Here is a 22,416-nt window from a genome sequence, read left to right as displayed (position 1 = left end):
AAAGCTTCCCCACCCTGTGATATGTAGAAAGCAGAAGCTCAAAGCCTATTTCAAACTAAACCAATTCTACAAGTGGTTTAAAGAAAAAAATAATATTAGCACTATGGAAATGTTTTTGCTTACCAAGAAAGAAAGGAAAGAGAAGGGAGGGAAGGGAAATCAAGAGGAAAAGGGGGGGAAAGCAAGGGGGAAGAGGGTAGGGAAGAAAAGTAGAAAAAGAAATCCAAACATTCTATTTCAAGGAACTTTAGTTGACGTATACGACCAGACACATTGCTTTACCTTTAAGTTACAATTTTAAAGTTGTTGTCTATCACAATAATATGTGACTCATCATCATCATCATCATCATCATCATTATCATCATCATCATCATCCTGTTGATTGTTTAATTTCTCGAGCAGTCTCAGTAACATCTCCATTCATCCTAGCCCTGAGATTTTAGAAGCTCTACTCGTCTTTCCCAATGGTGCTGCATTGGAGGCTCTTTCAGGGTCAGGGGAATGAGACCCATTATTGTTACTGGTTTTGGCATATAAATACGACATGGGAAGTTTTCCAGGCTCTCCCATGCGTGCAGGAAACTCTCGGTGGCGTGCCAGGTTCTCCGAGAGGGAGTACCAGGCTATAAGATGTCGCGTGGCCGCTTTCAGGTGCTTGGTTTTATAGTCTCTGGATGTTATAGTCTCTGTAATTCATATGGAACAACAAACCCCCTCGAATAGCTAAAGCAATTCTTGGGAAAAAGAAGATGGGAGGCATCACCTTCCCCAACCTCAAACTCTACTACAACGTGGTTACAATTAAAACAGCATGGTACTGGAACAAAGGCAGAGCCTCAGACCAATGGAACAGGATTGAATATCCTTACACACACCCTCAAATATATGATCATCTAATCTTTGATAAGAGGCAAGAAATATGAAGTGGAGCAAGGAAAACCTCTTCAACAAATAGTGCTGACAAAACTGGACAGCTACAGGCAAAAACATGGGCTCAGACTTCTACCTAACACCATGCACAAAAGTCAGATCAAAATGGATTAAAAACCTCAACATCAGACCAGAATCCATCAGGTACATTGAAGACAAGGTTGGCAAAACCCTCCACCACATTGAAGCTAAAGCAAAAGGTGTCATCTTCAAAGATGACACCCCACTGACCAAGATAGTGGAAACAACGATAAACAAATGAGACTATCTTAAACTAAGAAGCTTCTGCACCTCAAAATATACAGGGACCAGAATACAAAGACAATGTACAGAATGGGAAAGGATATCCACCCAATACCCATCTGATAAGGGGTTGATATCAAGAATATACAAGGTACTGGTTGAACTCTACAAGAAGAAAATACCCAACCCCATCAGAAAATGGGGTGATGAAATGAATAGAAACTTTCTCAAAGAAGAAATCTGAATGGCCAAAAGGCACATGAAAAAATGCTCTTCATCATTAATCATCAGGGAGATGCAGATCAAAACAACAATGACATATCATCTCACACCACAGAGACTAGTCCACATCCAAAAAAACAAAAGCAACCAGTGTTGGTGAGGATGTGGGGAGAAAGGGACTCGACTTCACTACTGGTGGGAATGCCGACTGGTTCAATCCTTTTGGAAAACAGTATGGACACTTCTCAAAAAATTAGAAATTGGAGGCTGGAGCGATAGCACAGCGGGTAAGGCATTTGTCTTGCACACGCCCTACCTGGGTTCGATTCCCAGCATCCCATATGGTCCCCTGAGCACCGCCCAGGGTAATTTCTGAGTGCAGAGCCAGGAGTGACCCCTGTGCATCACTGGGTGTGACCCAAAAAGCAAAGAAAAGAAAAGAAAAGAAAAGAAAAAATTAGAAATTGAGCTCCCCTTTGACCCAGCAATACCACTTCTGGGAATATATCCTGGAGATGCAAAAAAAGTATAGTAGAAATGACATCTGCACTTCATACTTTTTGCTCCCTGTTGAAGATTAGCTCTCCATATATCTGAGGATGTCTTTTGATCTTTTTCTTTGGAAAATGTTGTGGGTATGCTTACTGAATGTGTTTAATGCTTTGGGTAATTATTGCCATTTTGATGATGTTAGTCCTCCCAGTCCATCCTTGGGCAATGGATATGTTTACATTTTCTTGTGTCCTCTTTTATTTTGTAGTATTGTATCTGTGTGTGTGTGTGTGTGTGTGTGTGCAGGTCATTTACCTCTTCAATAAGCTGATTCCTAAGTACTTGGTTTACTGAGGCACTATTGTAAATGGGATTTTAAAGAAAAATTTATTATTTGCATATAGGAAAGCCATGGACTTGGGTGTTGATTTTATAGTCTGCCACTTTACAATATCTGACTACTAGATTATAATTTCTTCTCTAAATGTATAATTATTATTTATACAGTCACCAAGTACTCAATGATTATGAATATGCTTAAATTCATTATGCAAAAAATCACATACTGATAAACAAACAAAATATCAACCCGAATATATATAGCTAACAGTTGGTCTTCAAATAACCAGTTCTTAAGGCCTACAGTTCTATTTAGCATTTAAAATGGTTTTCAATATGTAGTTATCATAAACACTTACTAAGATCCAAAATCTACTATATACGACCTATTTTACCTTTGAAAATGTGATATCTTATTATACCAAATCTTTTATATGATCCATGATGATAAAGATTATTAGAGTATGTAGATAAACTTAATACCCAATTACAAAAGAATGATAAAATTAAAGTGCATAAATGTACCATGATACAAACATTAAATCATTGGGAAGATTTTAATAGTATTGGAAATGTTTATCTATGGAAGTTAAAAAATTACAGTATACAGAGCAGTATATAATATGATGCTAAAATGTACACATGTATTGAAACAGGCTAGAAGCACATATATCAAAATATAATAATAGCATTAATTTTATTTATAATGTTGTATATTATCCAGATGTTTTATGTCAGCATCTGCTTCTAATTAAGATTTATTTTTTTATTTAGAAACCAAGCAAATGTAAAAGTTAGTTTCAGCATTTCAAAAATTTTCTTGTTAGATTGAGCCCTATCTGAAATAGAGCAAGCAGGTAATTCGTTTTATAATAAGCTACTTCACTTTTTCTCTAAGATGGGCACAATCTTAAATTTATCTTAATTTCTTCAAATTAAGTTGCAGCAAGACCTAATTTTCTTTCACTTGTTATGTGTTATCTCTAATGAGAAATAAATTTAACAAGTGGAAAATATGACATGCCTAAACAGTGCCCACTGTGCAGCTAGATTGAACTCCTAAAACTCACGTTAGTATTTTCTAGAATCATACTCCCATGTGCTCCAATAGAAATCAACCAGTAGGTTCATGCATGACAATGAGCTCACAGAAAAGGCATCAGTTAGCTTTATAACACATTTAATTTTCTTCTATTATTTGAGACCACAATGCCATCCCCAGTTGTATTCAGCAAAAACTAAATGGCATTAAATAAAAAAGAGAATGTATTTTGTGGAGAAAAAATTGGGGCGGGGGTAGTTATAATGACAATGTATCTCAAGATTCCTCACTAAATAATAAACTAAAATCTCATGGGGAAAGAAGCAAAAAGCAATACAATGCTTTGTTGATAATCAAATTTCCTTCACATTTTTCATGTTTTTTACATAATTGCTACAAAGTAAGAGAAACTGAGTTTTTTTTTTAACACTGTTCTTCTAAACAACCAGAATACTGTAGCGTCAATTACATAAGATGAAAAGATAGTGAAAATATTCTCTTGTTATTCTGATTAGAACTCAGGAATCTTTTCTAAAATGGTATCAAAGGACGTTAGAATCTGTAATAGCTCCACTTCAGGGCCACTCATTCAGATTTCTATGCAGTGTGCCAAGGGGAAAAACAACATGACCACCCAGAATTCCACTGCTACATTGGAGTTGCAGAATGCAATTACATTAGGTAGTTCATGCTCCAAAGAGCCTAACATTTACCAAATGAATTGCATTTGTGGCCAGAATATTAAATACTATTATCATACTTCGTCCATAATAACCTTCGAATGAATTATTTAACAAAAGTTGTCATTTGCAAAAAAAGAAAAATATGCCACAGTGAAAGAAAGGCTTACTTTAAAAGCTAAATTTTCTCCTTTATTTATTTTTTTTTAATTTTTATTAAATCACCATGTGGAAAGTTACAAAGTTCTCAGGTTTATATGTCAGTTATACAATATTCAAACACCCATCCCTTCACCAGTGCCCATATTCCACCACCAGAAACCCCAGTATACCCCCCGCCCCCACCCCCTACCCCCTACTGTATAACTAATGAATTTCACTTCATTTTTTCTTTACCTTGATTACATTCCATAATTCAACACAAAACTCACTATAGTTGTTGGAGTTTCCAACCAAGAGAGACAGACCTACTACATTTGATAATTAGTTTTTCATTGCTGGAAATGAAGAGATATGTAGCCCCACTGCTACAAGTACATAACTCTCTCTCTCTCTCTTTTTCTTTTCCTTTTTCCTTTTCCCTTTTTTTTTTCTTTTTCCCCCTCATCCCCCTTCCTGCGCCTCATAGTATGGTGTACGCCACGCCGCATCGGCCAGCGTGGGGCTTTTGCTTAGTTCACAGTCCAGAGAGGTGGCTGCTACATTAAAAGCCTTCAATATTTCAACAAAAACTTACTGTTATTATTTGGAGTTTCCCTCCAAGTCAGACCTGTTCAAATGGAACCATTTCACATTGCTGACAATTATAAATGTTAAGTCGCGTGGACGTGGCAGCGTCCGCGCGGTTTTGGATTTATGTATAAAGTCCAGGGAAAATTCTGCCAGAAATTACATAGCCCAGCTCACAGTCCCAGTGCATTGCTGTAAAAAGTCTCTGAATTCAAAGTCTTTAGGCGCAGAGTGTCCGATTCGCGCTCAGCGGCTCCGGATTTATCTGGGCCGAGGGCATGCCGGTTACGCCCCCTTCCCATGAGTTCCTGGGAGCCCCAAAAGTAAAATCCAAATACCTGTGGGTTTGGAGTCACAGAAGATGGCGCCTGCCACATGGGTGCCGCCAACCCGCCGCTTTCCGTGCAGGAAGACAGGGTGGGGAGGAAAAAAAAATCCACCCCCGGCAGCACAGAGTTGTAGCCCAGTTCGGTGTCCCAGTGCATTGCTATCGGATGCTGCGCTGGATGCCCGAATGTGTTACATCTTTGGAATCAAAGTCTTTAGGCGCAGAGGGTCCTAAATTTTCTCCTTTAATATTTTAATTTTTATAAGCTCTATTTTCCCTCATGATGACTGTCTGGGACATGTTCAGTACCTACACTATTTATTGCTATAAAACACACAAAAAAACATTGTTTCCAAAAATGATGGTCTTCCCAGAATTTTTAGGTTATTCCATAGCCCCTGCTGCATTAGCCTCTCTAAAGATACTTATTTTGAAATATAGATTTGAAAATTTACTCCAGCATTAACTATCACAATCTCAGGGCAGGAGGTGAAAAACTATATTCTTTAAAGTTTCTTAGGTAAATTTCATGCTTACTTAAGTTTATCCCCTTACTTATAATATCACCATTCTAATTAAATTTTTTCTTCAAACTATAAAAATCTATATTGTAAGAACTAGCCTATCATTGCATCCATGGTCAGTGGGTTTCCCTAAAGATCTAATGAAAAAAGGTATACCTGCATTGTTCCTCTAGTACTACTCAATTTATATTAAACTAAATTTTGATGTCAGAAGGACAGGTTGAGATCATTTTCACCTAGTGATCTTTTAAAGTAAATAGCAGATGTCTTACAGTCTATATTTTACCTTTCAAGAGAGATACTTGTTTCACTAGTCACATCTAATTATGTAAGTGCTAAGAAAAAAATAAATTTAACAAAAATATTAGAAAAAACTATGAGCCAAGATGTTGGTATTCTGCCATTACAAACATCAGAATGACACTCTAGACAAATTCACAGGAATCCAGGTGATTTGAGCTTTTAGATATATGTTTCATAGTCAACTCTAACCTAAAAAAGAAAGGAAGTTGTTTTTTCTTAGGCATGAGAGGATAATGGCATAAAAGAGAAGTTTCCAAACTTAATCATATATTTGAAACATCTAAGGAGCTTTAAAAAATAAAAGTCAATTGATGTTTGTCTTACTGTTGAGTTTTGTGAATTATTTATATTTTCTAGATAAAAGCACCTTTGTCAGAAATGCCTTTTTCAAATATTTTCTTCAAGTCTCAAGCTTATCGGTTTAGTTCATGGACCAAAAGTTTTTAAATTATATAAAATCCAAATTGTAAGTTATTTTATTTTGAGATAATGTTTCTGGTCTATTTTTTTTAACCTAACCAGATGTCACAAATATTTTCCTCTATTTTCTTCTAGAAGATCTACAGTAGTTTATATGTTCTACACTGATGCCTATAAAACACTTTTTTTTTGTTGTTTTGGCGCTACACTTACCAGTGCTTAGGGTTTACTCCTGCCTCTGTGCTCAGGGTTCCTACCTGCAGGTGCTGGGTGAACCATTTGCAGTGTCAGGATTAAACCCTGGTTGGCAGTGTGTCAGACAAGACAAGTGCTTTAGCCATTGTGCTCTCTTTCCAACTCCCTATAGAACATTCTGAGTTAACTTTTGTTTAAGAGAAGAGATGTGAGTTTCTTCTTGGTTTTGCCTATGAATAACTGTGTGCAATGTGTCTCATCTAACCTCAAATTTCCTTTTGTTTTTAACTGATTATTGTATATGCTCTTATTTGATCTGTGTTTGTGTTTCTTGGTTTTCTCTGAACATGAATCTTGGTTTGCCACCTGTCATTTATTCTGGGGAATTTTAAACTTCTGATTTGCTTGTTATATAGATGAAACTAGAGGTTATTATGTTGACTATAATCATTCAGATGAAAAGGGACAAGTACAGAATGATTTTTCTCTTATGTTCGATATAAAGAAACTTTGTATTTATATAAAGAAATAACAAATCTCCAAAAGTGGCAAAACCTGAGAGTTGGTTTCTAAAACTGAGTTTACTAAGGAGGGTAGGTGCTGATAGATGGGAGGGGGACCATTGGTAAAGAAAATCTGACACTCTGTGGTATGTGTGGAGTCAGAAACTTGTATGCATGAAAGTATACCATTCATTAAAAATGCCTCAATACCTCAATAAAAATTGGAAAACTATTTTTATTTTCTCTTGCATTTCAATAGTACATGTAAACAATTTGATATTTCCCCACAGTTCTATATGCTTTGGGGTCTCTCTCTCTCGCTCGCTCTCTCTCTCCATACTTATTGCTTCTTTTGATTCAGGTCAGGTAATTTTTGACTCACATATATTCAAACTTACTGATTTTTTTTCTTTAGTGATTCTTCTCAGTCTATTCACAAGTCCAAGAAATTATCTCTACTACTGTCTTTTTATTCCCACCATTTTCATTTTGGTATTTTTCTTATAATTTCCTACAGAATCTTATAAATTGTCCGAATTTTTCTTTCCTTTCTCATAATTACTTAGGATCTTATTAATTAAATTCTGTTAGACAGTTTGATATATTTGTCATGACTGTATCACTGTCATCCCGTTGTTCATAGATTTGTTCGAGCGTACGCCAGTAATGTCTCCATTCATCCCAGCCCTGATATTTTAGCAGCCTCTCCCTGTTTTTTTTTTAATTTTATTGAATCACTGTGAGATAGTTACAAGCTTTCATGTTTGGGTTACAATTACAGAATGATCAAACATCCATCCCTCCACCAGTGCACATTCCCCACCACCAACATCCCCAGTATACCCGCCCCTACCCACCCTCCCCCTGCCTAGCAGCCTCTCCTTACCCATTTTCCCCAATGATTGGAGGCTCTTTCAGGGTCAGGGGAATGAGACCTGTTATTGTTACTGTGTTTGGCATATCGAATATGCCACGGGGAGCTTGCTAGGCTCTTCCATGATCATTGTCATGGACTCATCAATTCTGTTGAATTTGCATGTGTATGAGTTCTGTGGTCCAATAAAAGACTAAGGTACATAGATTTTAAATTTGAAAATCAATGCATCTTTCATTTTGTCAGACCTTTAATGTGGGATTGTGTGTGTCTGTGTGTGTGTGTGTGTTGAGGAGAAGGCTGTTAGTCAGAGTTACCTTTGGTTTGAGATTTGCTGCTGCTTTGTGAATTTTCTTCAAATTCCTCTAATAACTTGTTTAGATTGGGAACTGGTTAAGTCAGTAACGTATTTTGCTCATTTGCTTTTTTGTTGTTATTTGTTTCTCTTTTCCATGTGCATCTTTAAGCCTTCTTGTTATGCTGTTATGCTTACGTGTCTAAACATTGCTCCACTCCTAGCAGCAGCCCACTGTTTCACTTACTGGATGCATGGTATAGCACTATGAAGTGGGACTGGGGTGACATTTTTTTTTTGATGTTCTAAATCACTTACTTCAGTCTTAAACAGGTACTATCCTTCTGTAGTTTGAGGAAGGTGGCCTTTGAAATTCAACCTATGTTCTAGTTGTAGTTCTAACTATGCCCAGCATATATTCAAGTTCCTCCCCAGAGAGAGGTGACTTTTGTTTCCTTCCCCCAGCTTCAAGGAGTTTTACTATTACCCCAGTGGAAAATGTTGCTCTCCCCTACTTCATGTATTATGACTTTCATCCAGAGAGAAGCTAGATAAAAGGAAGAGAAGGGGCTGGAGCGATAGCACAGTGAGTAGGGCGTTTGCCTTGCACGAGGCCGACCCGGGTTCAACTCCCAGCATCCCATATGGTCCCCTGAGCACCTCCAGGAGTAATTCCCGAGTGCATAGCCAGGAGTAACCCCTGTGCATCGCCAGGTGTGACCCAATAAGCAAAAAAAATAAACAAATAAAAATAAAAGGAAGAGAAAAAGAGAGTGTCCTGTGTTTCTTTCACAGCAGTTGCACTTCTTTCTCTGCCTATCCCAGTAGGTAATTTTATGCATCTCTATGCATGTTTTAGATTAACTTTTTGGTTTTGCTTTTGGAGCCACACCTGGCAATGCTCCGGAGTTACTCCTGTCTCTCCATTTATAAATTACTCCTGGAAGTACACACGGAATGTTATGGATTTCCAGGGATCAAAACCAGGTTGAGGAGCTGGAGCGATAGCACAGCAAGTAGGGCGTTTGCCTTGCACTTGGCCGACGCGGGATCGATTCCCAGCATCCTATATGGTCCCCCGAGCACCGCCAGAAATAGTTCCTGAGTGCAGAGCCAGGAGTAACACCTGTGCATCACTGGGTGTGACCCAAAAAGCAAAACCCAGATTGACTGCATGCTAGGGAAGGGCCTAATTGCTGTATCGTGGCACAATTAGTTAGTTTTGTACCCTGCTAACTTAGCACTCTGGTGGATTCAAATAAATTAGTGGACTAACTTCCCCACTTTTTTTCTCTTATTGCTTTTAATAATCTTTGCAGTCTCTGGACCCAGGCTTCTTAAATGTTTTCTTCTTTTCTGCCCATAACAAACTTTTGCATGAACTTAGATATAGAAAATAGGTAACAAATCTGACTTACTGATAAAAATCACAAATTTAATTTAAAATGAATTTTCTATGATGATCACATAGTTCATGCATGAAGCTAAATTCTAGATCAGCAAGCTATTCCTTTCACTTTTAGATAATGTTATTTAAAATTAAAATGTTTGCTCACAAGCAGCACACTGTTTTTCTTTTTTTTTTTTTACTTTTAAGAGGTTGGTTAGTTTGGGGTTTTGAGCGACAACTGGCTGTACCCAGGACTTACTCTTGGCTCTGTGCTCAGTGATCACTCCTGGTGATGCCCAGGTAACCATACACAGAGCCTGGGATTCAACCTGTGTCATCTATGTGAAGTGTGAAGGGCAAGCATTCTACGTGCTGTACTATCTCTCCAACCCATGTTTCTGGGTTTTGACTTTTAAATGCAACTAATCTTCATAATTTACTGAAGTAGTAGTACATTTAATATAATTAGTAATATTGATCTTTTACCTGCATGATTTATATTACACTTTTCTTCCTATATTTTTAGTGGTACATGTTATACACACACAGACACACACACACACAAATATTTTGTTTGAGTCAAACTCAGAAATTCTTAGGGCTTATTCTTGGATTTGTGCTCAGGAATCACTCTTGGTGATGATCAGAGGCCAATATGTGGTGCCAGGATTCAAACTAGGGCCAGCTGTATAGAGGCAAATGCTTTACCGCTGTACTACCATTCTGGTTCTTATATATGTGTATATTTGAGGAATGGTTGATCCCTTTCGATCAATCTCATTTTATTATTCCAGTTTTCCTCTTTAAAATAATATCACTACAATATTATTTCTTATTCTCTTATGATTATTAGTACTAAAATATTTTGTTATTTTTTAATTAGTACCTTAAAGATTATGATAGACATCCTTAATGATCACAGCATAATCAAATATCACTTCCTCAATTATTTAAAAATCAGCTGTTTTTCTTTTCAATCCTTGAAGATAATTTTAAGGTATTTTGTTTATTTTGCTTTTGAGGGCCCAAACTAATGGTTTTTCAGGGGCTACATGCAGCTCAGTGCTTGGGGTAAAGGATCACTCCTAGTATTTCTCAGGGGTCCAAGTGGTACCAAGAATCAAACTTAGACCTCCCTCATGCTAAGCATGTGCTCGGTTTTTGAGTTACCTTTGTAGTCCCATATTTTATGTCTTGGCAAGAGGGTTTTTTTTTTTCATGGATCAAGCCCCACTTAGCAGCCTGCACCTAAATTTGACAAGGGATATCTATAGCCATACCAACTTTAAGTTCCCTAATCTTGTCTAAAATTATTAAATGCTGCAGGGGAAAAATGGTATAGTAATTTTCTGTTCACCTCTAAGTGATTCTCCTCTCTTTAGTTTAAGTAGCTCCTGCCAATGCTTGGCCCTGCAATACGGGCCTGTTGATGTGATGGTTGGCTTAAGGTACAGCGTTGCTTGGGCTGGCAGTGCTAGGGGCTTCCAGTGTCACCACTGTGGATTCAGAATGTGTGAGTCCATCAAGTGCTACAGATCAAACTGAAAGCCTTGTACATACAAGGCATGTGCTCCACTGCTTGTGCTAACTCCCTAGCAATCCTATCCTTTAAGGAGAAAGAATCATGACTCTTTTGATAAATAATTGGTCTGTTCTTTTAAATACCAGGCAATCTTCTTGATAGTGGGATATAGTAGCACTGTCACTGCACTGTTATTCCGTTCTTCATCGATTTGCTCGAGCGGACACCAGTAACGTCTCCATTGTGAGACTTGTTACTGTTTTTGACATATCGAATATGCCACGGGTAGCTTGCCAGGCTCTGCCGTGCAGGCGAGATACTCTCAGGAGCTTGCCAGGCTCTCCGAGAGGGACGCAGGAAGTGGGACGCAATATTGAAAAAAATAGATGGATTTATGCCCATTTTATGTTTATTACAAATTCCTGTTACATGCTTATATTGTAGTAGGGATATTGGCAACGGTATTAACCAAAACTTTATGTTTGTATAAAACAGCTGATAAGGGGGAAAAGCAAATTTAGAGAACTGAGAGCATTTAAGGGTACTTTCTTAGAACTCACAGCTGCTCTTAAATGTAAGTAAGAAGACATCCTAAACACAACAAAAGAGTGAACCAAATTTAAGGCAGAGGAAATAGGGGTGCTATATGCAAGGAACAAGGAAGCAGAATAAGGGAGTATGTTGGGAGAGGTTGAGAGAGGTCAGTCTTCATAGGCCATCAGTCTATTTATTTTTATTTGTGGGCATCACCTGGCAGTGATTAGGACTTACTCCTGGCTCTGCACTCAGAGATTAGGAATGAGGGATCACTCTTGATAGGCTCAAACTTGGGTCAGCTGCGTGCAAGGCAAGCACCTGTATCCACCTGTATCTACTGTACTATCACTCTGGTCCTACTACATAGTTAGATCGAAGCTAATGAACTAATTCAAGGAAAAAATTTTTTCCCTCTCCCCCAAAATTAATCTCCCCCAAAGATAAAATATTTATACTGCCTAATCTATAATCTTCCTTCAAAGTTGATGGATGGTCTTTGCATTGTTATGTCACCTCTTTTTTATAGCCTATCAGTTCTATTTCTCTAAAAGTTTTATAAATATATGCATTAGTGATGTTTCATTATCAAAGCAAAACAAGGGAAAGACACCCAAATTGATGAATTATAAAAAACTATATTGACCATCTGAATACAATAACTTTATGACTGTATTACTTTTCTAAGTCTACAAGTATAGACATTTAAAACTTAAAATCACTAATAGTTCACTACTTCTTTTGACTACCAACTCTCAGCATTATCTTCAGACTCACTGAAATCTTCAATTGCTGCTTTTTTGCCTGCTGTGTGCTTGAGTTGAAAAGAAAGCAGAGTCATTTATTTATTCCAAATGCCTGAGGTATTTTGTGAATCCCCATTTATTTCAGGAATGCTATCTTCTCCTTGTAGGAGTCTTTCAAGCCTCAAAGTTCAACAGAAAGCCTTAGAATACACAGCCTTTTTTTCATTTTGCTAACAGCAGGGAAAAAGAGTAGAAAGAAAGAGCCTAACAGTAAGAAGACACAGGGGGACCAGCAACAAATTTCATGATTTAAAGCAAAGAAAAAAATAAGAATAGCCCTTATATAGCATTGATTTTACCTGGCTGGCATTCTGGAACCTTGCAAGAATATTAGCAGTCAGACCCTGGAGTACTATTGTAAACAAGGACAGGCAGAATCATGACTCTTAAGAACTGCAGATTGGCTTTTACTGACTTGCTGAGTCATTCCTCACAGAGGCTAGCCCTCTCAGTCATTCAACTCTTAGCAAGAAGGAGATAGCTCTTTCTCCCTGTTCTTTTCAGAAATACAGTCATCTTCTGTTGCTTATATCAATATCAACTCTCTGAGTCAATAATATACCAAATGTCTTAAGGAACACTGGTGGGTATATCCTCAACAATTCACAAGTAAAGACATTGCTTGTCCTTTGCACTATTGGGTAGATAGTACCACAGATACAACAGCCTGAGTTAAGAATTTTTGCTTCAATGCTTACCAGCTATGTGGGCATAATATGTCAACCTTCATTGCCCCAGTTTCTGAAAACATAATAATAGAGGTGAAGAGATTGTACAACGGGTAGTTTACTTGCCTTGCAGGCATTCTACTGGGGTTCTAGCCTCCACAGTCTGTATGGCCTCCCCAGCCCTGCCAGGAATGATCCCCAAGCAGATTCCCAAATAGAGCTAGGAGTAAGCCATTGGGTGTGCCCTGCCTAAATATAATAATAATAATAGTATTACTTTAAGATTTGGGTGCATTAATAAATATCAGAAACTTGAGGCAATTCCCTCCATGAAATGCATAATGTGAATCAATCACACACATTTCCTAGCCTATGTTACTAGAATTCTACTGACCACATATTCCAGAACTTGGACTTAAGAAATGGGTGTCACCTTATTTAGGATATTATAATGACACAAACTGTCCAAGGCTTTCAGGTCTCTGAATCTTTGCTACCAGGTGGCATCAATCTAGAGCCAGAACAAGAACTGATATAATTGTTCCAAAGAATTCCTAGTTGGCTAACAATTAACTTTTGAAAATGCTTCCCTGGCATTTTTAATTATTTGACTTCCACTAACTGAATGAGAGTTATAAAAAAGTAAATTAGAGAGTTTTGAAATACAAATAAAGAAGTTAGGCTAGAGTACTATATATGTAACTACTGGTTATTATTGTTATTGATAAATCTGGGATGGGAAAAACAATGTCACATCTAGTAAAACCTCTATATGCCAAGCTCATTATAATAAATAAAAATAATCAAGCAATTACTTTGGGCTAGAGAGATAGTAGCAGGGTTGTTTCTTTCCTTGCATGTGGCCAATCCCAATTCAATTCCTGTCTCCACATTGTCTCCCAAGCACTGTCACCAAGCACAGAGTTTGGGGTAGCCACAGAGAACCACTGAGTATAGCCCTGAAAACAAAACAAGTATGTTACTACACCATCTCTTATCACTGAAATACACCACAATCTATTAGGTCTTCTCTACCCTTTCAACCCCCTGTGCACCAGTAATATCAGTTCTGCAGAATGAATACAAAAGCTTACTCTTGTTTGGCTTTGTCTGTTACTTGCTTTGAGCATCTATATCCTACATGTGAGTAAAGTCATCTGACAATTGTCTTTTTCCTTCTGACTGTTTTTAACTTGGCAAGACCCTCTCAATTCCATTCCCATTGTTGCAAATAAAAAAAAAGAAACAGCTTAAAAAATGTTTTAAAAATGTAAAGTTAGGAAAATCTACTGATATGCAGTAGACTTTTCTAACTTCATGTTTTTAAAACAGTTCTTTCAATAATGTTCTTGTGAGTAAGATTTTTGTCATTTAGAATTCTAGAAAGAAGAACACAGGAGACAGGCTGTGGGGAGGAGTGTCTTGAAAGGAGAGCCTACTAGTTTACCTAGATACCTTTCTGCTCTTTGAACAGAGACTCTCCCCAATTGCATGTCCTACTACATGTTATGGGCACTCTGACCCAGCCAATTGAAAACACAAAGGCATCACCTGCTGCCTTTCTCAGATCTATAACTCAATCAGAGTAAATGAAGCATCAAGGGCACAAGTTATCTGGATCCCCCTCATACTCAAAGTGAATTGGAAGCCCAACAAGGTTACAAAACATGAAATCAAAGCCCTCTTAAATCCAAAGAACAGATCAATTCCTAGAACTGTAGGAAGCAGTTGTATTTAATGAGGTCTGAGTGCATGAACTCATGGTATGAATTTATCTTTTAAAAGAAAAGGTGTTCTTTGCACATTTCTACTGGTTTAGGGCAAATAAATTAATTTTTCTTCCATTTGTTGGATGTTTGGTTTTCTAAATGAAGATCATTTTTTTTATATTTTGACCCTTATTAGCATAAACCAATATTCAGTAATTTTTCATCCTGGTCTTTCCTGTAATTCATGGTAGTAACCTTTTCATTATGTACATATTACTAACCACACGTTTTTAATTTTGCATTTAAATATTTTTAAGCATAAAGCTGTTATATATATTCTCTCTCAATTTTATGATATGCAGTGTGACTCCTAATAAGTAAAAATTCAACTTGAAATTTTAGATATTTGTGAAAAGCAAAAGTAGCTTATTGATTAGTGGGAAGAATAGGAGACAGCCCACCCCACTCCATATAGAAGTCAAGGAACTGTGTTTTCCAATGAAAGCTTCAAACTTTCACTGTTTCAGAGGCAAGATGTAAGTTTAACTCTCAGTTCTGCTCCTACCTCCCTCCCTTCCTTCCTTCCTTCCTTCCTTCCTTCCTTCCTTCCTTCCTTCCTTCCTTCCTTCCTTCCTTCCTTCCTTCCTTCCATTTTTGTGCAATACTTGGTTATGCTCACAACTTACTCCTGGCACTGCTGAGGAATCATTCTGGCATGCCTTGGGAGACCATATGAGATGCTGGAGATCAAACCCAGGTCAGCTTCATGCAAGGCAAGCACCCTGCCCACTGTGCTGTCACTTGGGCCAGTTCTGCTACTTTCTTAACTTGGGTACATTCCTTATTTTCTTTGTTCTTCATTCTTCTCACAGTTCTACTATGCAGCCTTATACAGACTGAAGACAGAAATGGGGATGGGGGATTTGGCATAAAACAAATACTCTGAACATCTCTTATTGTTATGGGACTCGGAAACAAAAAACTTCTTGATTATAGTCCCATGTTATGCATTCACTACCTTACTTAATTTTGTTAAATAAAATCAACTTCAGACGTAGTTTGCATTTAATTTTCTCTTCACTTTCTAGTTATACTTAACTCCCAAGTATAAGAAAAGTTATTCAGTATTTGAGCAAACTGAAATAGCATGATTCCCTTTTTTCTTCTTAAATTAGCTATAAGAGAGATGCTAAACCTCACTGTTGGAGTGGAGTGCATTATGAGGAACTCTTCGACTGTTGCCAGGAATATAAATTAGATCAAATTTTCTGGAGGCTATTTGGCAAATACATCCAAATCCTAAAATATACTCTTTCCTTGATTTAGAAAATCAACATACAGAAATTAATTCTAAGTAACAATAGACAACTATGTTAGAACAAATAAACCAGACTTCAGATAGTTTACATAAAATAACTTCAAATTAGAAGCTATTTTAAAAATGAATACCGGGGTCCAGAGAGTCAGTAGAGAGGTAAAGGCACATGAATACAGCAATTCCAGTTGCATCCTGTCACCACTATTCCTTCCCTGCACCTGTCACATAGGTGCAACACCACAGGACCCGGAACACCTCCAGTATGGCCTGAGTAGTATTCTGCACCCCAGAATTTGGTGCAGAGCACTTCATCCTCTGACCCCTGTTTTGAACCACAAAGTTAGTACAAAGGTTACATGCAAAAATTGCTATTGTTATCTGAATGACAGTGATCTGCTTTTTGCATTTAAGTAAACTATGATCTTTTTAATGTATTAGTTTTTAATCATAGAAATATAAGTGAAACTGGCTAATAAAAATAAATATGGGTATCAGAGAGATATTACAGTGGGTAAGGTAAATGGCTTGCAATATGTTCAACCTTGGTTTGATCCTTAATCTCCCATATGATCCCCTGTATTAGGGGTTCACCACCAGGATCTCACCATTCTACAAAGAAGTTATCATTGATGTAAAGAGAGGGGTTTAGCAGGGCGACACCATTTCACAAAAACTCTTCAGTGCCACCCTCGAGAACGTCATGCGACAACTGGAATGGGAAGGAATGGGAGTGAAGATAGGCGGTCAGCAACTACACCATCTCCACTTCGCTGATGACATTGTTCTCATAACACCAATATCAGCCAAGCAGCATGAAAGCTGGCTGACTTGGACCGCAAGTGTGGAAAGGTTGGACTGCAGCTGAATCTCATGAAGACAATATTCATGAGAAACTAACTAGTTCCTGATGTTCCATTTGCCTTCAACGGAACAAACATCTCCGAATGTAGCAGTTATGTGTACTTAGGTTGAGAATTTAATATGACAAACGACCTAGAACCTGAACTGCGCAGGAGGAAGAGAGCTGCTAAATGCCTTCAGGAGCATTGAAGAAGTGATTAAGAGGGCAAAGAACCTCTGGCTCAGAGCACATCTTTTCAACTCCACCATTCTTCCTGCACTAATATATGCCTTAGAGACCTGGGCCCTATGCAAACAGGATGAGAATGCTATTCAGGTATCCCAAAGAGGAATTGAAAGAGCCATGCTAGGAGTATCACGTTTCACTCAAGTGAGAGAAGGAATCTGGAGTTCTGACCTCCTTTGACAATCAAGAATCAGGGACGCTGTCTTGTTTGCCAAGGCATTGAAAATCAGATGGGCCGGACATGTAATATGATTTAGAGATGACCACTGGACTAGAGCTGTTACTGACTGGTTTCCACAGGATGTCAAAAGACCGAGTGGCCACCCACCTACGAGATGGTCAGACTTCTTAGTCAAGACCCTGAATGAATGGTTTGAAGCTCTTCATGTTCCTGGAGCAAGCAGACACCACTGGGCTACACTAGCATGCAACAGGGACTAATGGAGATGTTACTGGCACCTACTCAAACAAATCGACGAACAACAGGATGACAAGTGATACAAGTGATCTGATCCCCTGAGCCCACAAGGAGAGATACTTGAGCACAGAGCCAGGGTCACAGTCAGTTGTGGCCCCAAAGCCAAAAATTAAAAAGAAATATCCTACTATTAAAAATAAATAAATACACAGAATCATGTAAATTTAAACAACAACAAAAAAATTAATGGTGCTAATTTTTTTACACCATTTTTTTCTTTTTTTTAATTTTAATTTTTTTATTGAATCACCATGAGAAAAATTACAAAGCTTTCAGGTTCAAGTCTTAGTCACTCAATGATCAGATCCCCATCCCTTCACCAGTGCACATGTTCCACCACCAAGAACCCCAGTATACGCCCCTCCTACCCGCCCCCACCTGTGTGGCTAATAATCTTCACCTTATTCTCTCTATACTTTGAATACATTCAATATTTCAACAGAAAGCTATTATTATTTAGAATTTTCCCCCAACAATCAAACCTGCTGAAAAGGTATCACTTGGTAATTTGTTTTCCATTGCTGAGAATGAAGAATATATGAGCTCGCGCGGTTTTGGATTTCTGATATTTTAGTTCAGTTCACAGTTTTGTGTGCGGCTGCTCCGGAGCTTGGCTGGGCAGAGAGAGTGCCCGTAATACCCCCATCCCAAGATCTCCTGCACGCCATGTCACTGCAAGCTCATACCTCTAGGTAGTGGGTTCTAGAAGATGGTGGTCACCACGTGGTTACCTCCACCGCTGCCGCTGCTGCCGCCACCCCCTCTGAAAGGGAAGGTGGAGAGAGAAAAACCTTTCCCCTCCCAGGGCAACATGGGGTAGTAGCTCAGTTCACAGTCTAGATGCATTTCTATAAGAAGCCACTGGGTGCCAAAAAGTGGTTAGTAGCCCTCTAGGATCATAATCTTTAAGGAGCAGAGGAGCCATTTCGTGTGCGGCTGCTCTGGAGCTCTTCTGGGCAGAGAGCGTCAACACCACTTATTTTTAAATTTAAAGCCATTTCAAGCCTATGGCTTTAAATTTAAAGCCATTAAAAAAATTGACGTTTTATGTATTTTAGATCTTTTTTGCCAAATGGCCATAAGTATGGGCAGTACAATCTAGTAAGAGGTTTCAATCAAGGTTTTGTGGAGAGTCACATGTCCTTTTCTCCGGAAGGGAGCATAATATGACACTCACCATAACCATGCCACCAGGTCCCATGCCAGGCTGTTTCATTTGGATCCCTCCCCACCCCAAAGGACCCAGCTCCAGAAGACAAAAATCTCCAGAACTCAATTGCCACCATGCTCACAGCCACTCTCCACATGCTTGGGCAGAGCCTCACCATTGAATGAACCTATTTCTGGGACATGGGGCCTCATTTGCAGCTGCACGACAATTCATACCATACAACACCCATACTTCAAGAGTACCACACCACATCTGATGGGATTCAAAGTAGGAGGCAACCAATCTTAGAGGGAAATTTTTTTTTTCCTTTTTGGGTCACACCTGGGTTAATCCTGGCTCTGCACTCAGGAATTACTCCTGGCGGTGCTCAAGGGATCATATGGAATGCTGGGAATCGAACCCGGGTCGGCCGGCCACGTGCAAGGCAAACGCCCTACCCGCTGTGCTATTGCTCAAGCCCCCGAGGGAAATTTTTTTACATATATATATATATGTACATATATATATGGATTGGAGCGATAGCACAGTGGGTAGAGCATTTGCTTTGCATGCGGCCGACCCGGGTTCGATTCCTCCATCCCTCTCAGAGAGCCCGGCAAGCTACCAAGAGTGCCCCGCATGCACGGCAGAGCCTGGCAAGCTATCCATGGCATATTCGATATGCCAAAAACAGTGACAACAAGTCACAATGGAGATGTTACTGGTGCCCACTCGAGCAAATCCATGAACAATGGGGTGACAGTGCTACAGTGCTCCCTGTGTGTGTGTGTGTGTGTGTGCGCGTGTGTGTATGTACACAAGGCTCAAGCTTTAACAACATATTAGGGATCTCTTACAGAAGAGCTTAATGGCCACAGGATAAAATACAACATTCTTCACACTCTTTCCTCTAAGGAAATGTTTTGTAGCATTTTTAGCAGTTTTTCATAACATACAATACAAAATATATTATTTCGGTTCTGCTTTGGGGCAGGGGTTGAGGTCCAGAATGGAAACATCTTAAATACGGTGATGGGAAGGTGTAATGAATGGTTGTGGGATTGGTGTTCGAATATTAATGTAATAAAATGTTGTGAACTACTTTATAAAATAAAATTGTTAGAAAGGAGGTTGTTTGGTCCTATACCTTGAATAGAATTGTGCTTTTTTGTTCTGTCTCCCCTATACTACCTGGGCCATTAGAGCAGTTTATTTCAGTTGATGCTCTTTCAATCTGACTGCTAGGTGTAGTTTAGAATTCACTGAATAGTTGACTTTGTTGACCTGGGCTAGTGAGATTCAAGGTTAACAGGACTAAAAGTCAAAATGAAAAAGAAGTTCTCTGGTATACAAGAAAGGCAATCATAGAAGAGCTATTTCAGAAGAGTGGAGTTAATGAAAAGCTATCTGTCTTTTGTCAGTAACACAAAAACTCTAAAGACCCATATATTTAACCAGTTCTAAAACACAGTTAAAATTGAGTTGGGAGAAACTTTCAAAAAAAAAGAAAATTGACAGCTAAAAATCAATGATCCCAATTTTGTACTTGGGAAGGAGAGATAGCCAGTGGTAGGCAGTGTTTAGATTTAAAAAAAAGCACTTCAGTTTCAGTAACCTGATAAAACACTAAAATTCTGAGAAGTCATTAATATAAGAATTAAAACATTTTAATTACATGAGTGTCAACAATAAAACAAATCACATTAAGTTTTCTGAGTGGACAGTTATTTTTTAAAGCCACTTATAATTCCTCATATATTGTTATATGTTGTTTTCAAATTTATAATATTTCAATTATGCTACCTAGGGAATGCCTTTTCAGAAAATATTTAATAGAAATTTACCACATCACTGATATCTAATAAACCCAGTTTAGAAGGTGCCAAGATGAATGCTTTAACAGAATCATCATAGAAGTATGCTCTCTGATAAGGAGAAAGCAGTTGAGAGTGAAACCAATGAAGAGGAAGATATTTAGCGAATAGAACATATGATACAGGTAGGAAAGAAATTAGTTCAGAAATTCAGGTCTGTACTCTTCTCCCTCGAACTGAAGTGATAACATAGCAGGTAGGGCGTTTGCCTTGCATGCAGCCAACCTGGGTTTGATTCCTCCTTCCCTCTTGGAGAGTCCAGCAAGCTACCGAGAGTATCCTGCCCACATGGCAGAGCCTGGCAAGCTACCTGTGGCATATTCGATATGCCAAAAACAGTAACAAGTCTCACAATGGAGATGTTACTGGTGCCCATTTGAGCAAATCGATGAACAAGATGACAGTGCTACAGTGCTGTTGTCCCCTAAAAAGATAGAATCTAACAGAATTTTCCACCAAATAGATTTTAATCAAACTCCAAAATCATTGTCTAAGCAGATCTAGTTATCCCCAGAGGAGGACTTCTTAAACTTTTTCTACCCACAATTTTTTTTCACCTGAGAAATTTTTATAAGATTCCAGGTACACAGATATAGGAAATAGGTATGCAAATGAAACATTTGCTGGCTATAAATCATAAATAAATTTATTTTTAGCATTACACAATCTCATATGGAGTCACACTGCTTAATATTGCGAAGCTAGCCCAAAGGATATGTCCTCTAAATACAAACTTTATGTTGGCTACACAACCACACATGAGGAAAAATATAAGGGACCTGACATTTTTTTGTCAGACATATTTTCTCAGACATGACTCTTCTTTTTCCTTTCTCCCTATTCCCTCTCTTCTTTCTTTATTTTACCTTCCTTAATATCTTCCTTGAATCAGAGGTATTAAGATTCAGAACATTTAGAAATATTTTATTCACTGCCTTGCATGCAGTTGGCCCAGTTTCAATATCTAGCACCCCATAAGATCCCCTGAGTACCTCCAGGAATGTCCCTGAGAACAGAGTCAGGAAGAAGCCCTGAGCACCCTCCAGGTGGAGCAAAAAAAGTTATTCACAAATTATATGTTCTATGGAACACAAGCCTTGGAAATTGGTTTAATAGGGTGCATATTTTAACATATTAAATAACTTGACTGATGAAGTAACTTCTAAATACTGTTCTAGACCTTGATTGTTCTAAATTTAATAAGCTTTTAATGTTTTATAATAAACTAAATGAAAAGTTTATTAAAACTACTCAGAAAGAATAATAACTGGACCAAAAAAGAGCTCTCAGTAATAATTTCTGAGATGATTAAACTACAAATAAGTATTTAACCAACCGTGGGAAAGATTCTAAAAATAGGTAAAATGTGGATGCCAAATGTCATTTCTTTTACATTTTTATAATTTAGCTGCATGATTCAGAATAAATAGGGAAAATACATTAATTTTATCTTCAAAAGCTATAGGAATAAACATCATCATAAAAACACACATGAGGAAAAAATACAGAGAAATATTTAAATGTACTGAACAATTTTCTTGGTGACTAGAAGTGCCCGAGAAATATTGTGTTAGAGTCAGATATAAATTTTGAGTTAAAAATAGAACATGACTATCTTAAGTACTTAAAATGTTTTAGTAACTTCTGATTTCTTAACAGAGAAAATCCACTACAACACTCCAATACATACTCCACCATGTTCTCTGGGGTTATCTCTTTTCTCTCTGTCCATAAGCTGACCATGCTTAACATTACCTCT

This window comes from Sorex araneus, chromosome 5 (genome assembly GCF_027595985.1).
Source record: "Sorex araneus isolate mSorAra2 chromosome 5, mSorAra2.pri, whole genome shotgun sequence".
Taxonomy (NCBI): Eukaryota; Metazoa; Chordata; class Mammalia; order Eulipotyphla; family Soricidae; genus Sorex; species Sorex araneus.
The sequence above is the reverse complement of the archived record's forward strand: the minus strand, read 5'-3'. Positions refer to the sequence as shown.